Source organism: Sycon ciliatum, chromosome 1, assembly GCF_964019385.1.
Source record: "Sycon ciliatum chromosome 1, ocSycCili1.1, whole genome shotgun sequence".
Classification (NCBI taxonomy): domain Eukaryota; kingdom Metazoa; phylum Porifera; class Calcarea; order Leucosolenida; family Sycettidae; genus Sycon; species Sycon ciliatum.
This window is the reverse complement of record NC_088643.1, coordinates 32447655-32449449: the sequence shown is the minus strand read 5'-3', so window position 1 is coordinate 32449449 and position 1795 is coordinate 32447655.

Genomic DNA, 1795 nt, shown 5'->3' with positions numbered 1-1795 from the left:
TAGCCTTAGCCCTAAACTAAAGGCTATTAGCAAGGGGTACAGCTAATTGCAATTCTAAGCCTAATCCTGAACCAATGCTGGCGAAAGCGATCAAAAAACGATAAAAAACATTAACCCTAGCCCTAACCCTAACCCCAACCCTAACCATAATCCTAAACCAAAATATATTACCAAGCCATACAGCTAATTGCAATTCTAAGACACAGGCAATGCGAATGCTGGTGCAAACGCAAAATCGAACGCAAAGCCTAACCCTAACCCTAACCCTAACCCAAACACTGACCCTAATCCTAAACCAAAATATAATACCAAGGCATACAGCTAATTGCAATTCTAAGACACAGGCAATGCGAATGCTGGTGCAAACGCAAAATCAAACGCTAACCCTAACCCTAACCCTAACCCTAACCCAAACACTGACCCTAGCCCTGACCCAAATCTAATACCTTAAGCTTCCATTTGTTTGCAATTCTAAACCTGGCCTTGAGCTAATGCTGTTGAAAACGAGTAAAAAATAAAAAATAAAACATTAACCCTAACCCTAACCCTAACCTGGAACTTTCCACCAGGATCGACACGAACACTGGGCCTAGTCGGGCAGAACAGGAGCCACCTAAGCGGAAACATCGAAGGAAAAAGCCAAAGGACTCCGCCATTACCCCATCCTCGGCTGCAGAACAGCTGCTCGAGGATGCGTACGGTAGAACTACTTTTGAAATCCGTCGTACCGACACGGATGGTGAGCATGAGTCGGAGCCAGAGCACACTCGTACGAGTCCAGTCAGTGATGCGGGCGCGGGAGGTATATTATGCTCCGCAGGCCGCGAAAGAGAGCCCGTTACCTGGACCCCTACTCGCGCGGGTAGAGCGAAACTGAGCACCCTGGTATGAGACGTACAGGATTGTTCGATGACCGGTCACAGACTCGGAATAAGCCGGGCAAGGCCTCTCAAGGTCGGGACTGGGCTACTCGTACAGTATGCATGGTAGTTGGTACAAATGTTGTACAATGTTGTTTTAGAATTTTGTTGGGTTTCCGGTACTACTACTGTACTATTGTTACTGCTGTACTAGCACAGTACAGTACGACGTCCTCGAAGGAATGTTTCTTGGCGAACAGCAACAGCAACCTTCTTCTTCGTTTTTTATTTTAATTTTTTTTACTCGATTTTCTTTCATCGACACCATAGCTAGCCCTTGGCTGGATAATCCTCAAAATAGAATGAAGACCATCACCAGGAGCTCCTTCGATCGCGGAACATGCCTATCTTGTATGTAAGTGTACGCTTCGTGTTGTTTATGTCGTTAATTTTTGCTCGGTTCATAGTTCATGGTGAGTGTATCATGGGTACTTGACCTTTGGTATACCTGTGGCGGGGTAATTCAGTAAATGCCTTCCAGATGTTGGCTTGTTCGCGCGCACGGCCTGGAAAATATCCTTGTATCCTGTACCATTTTGGAATCGGCTCGCTACATCCACGGAGCAGCTGGACGGCGAGAATATTGTGTTGCTAGGTGACATAAATGTGGACTTTCTGCGTCAGACGTCCAGTGCGTTCCACCATCTCAAAGACACGTTGCTACTTCCGTGCAGACTGGCCAATAAAGTAACTGAAGCAACAAGAATAACAGGCTCTACCCGTACATCCATTGACTGTATTCTCACAAACATTGATCGAGTTCCGTCAGCCTCTGTCGTGGACTGTGAGTTTTCAGACCATCGCCTCGTCATTACTTCCGTCCCAGTGCCCATCATGGATGCGCGGAGCAATACTACTACTTCAGTACCCATCAA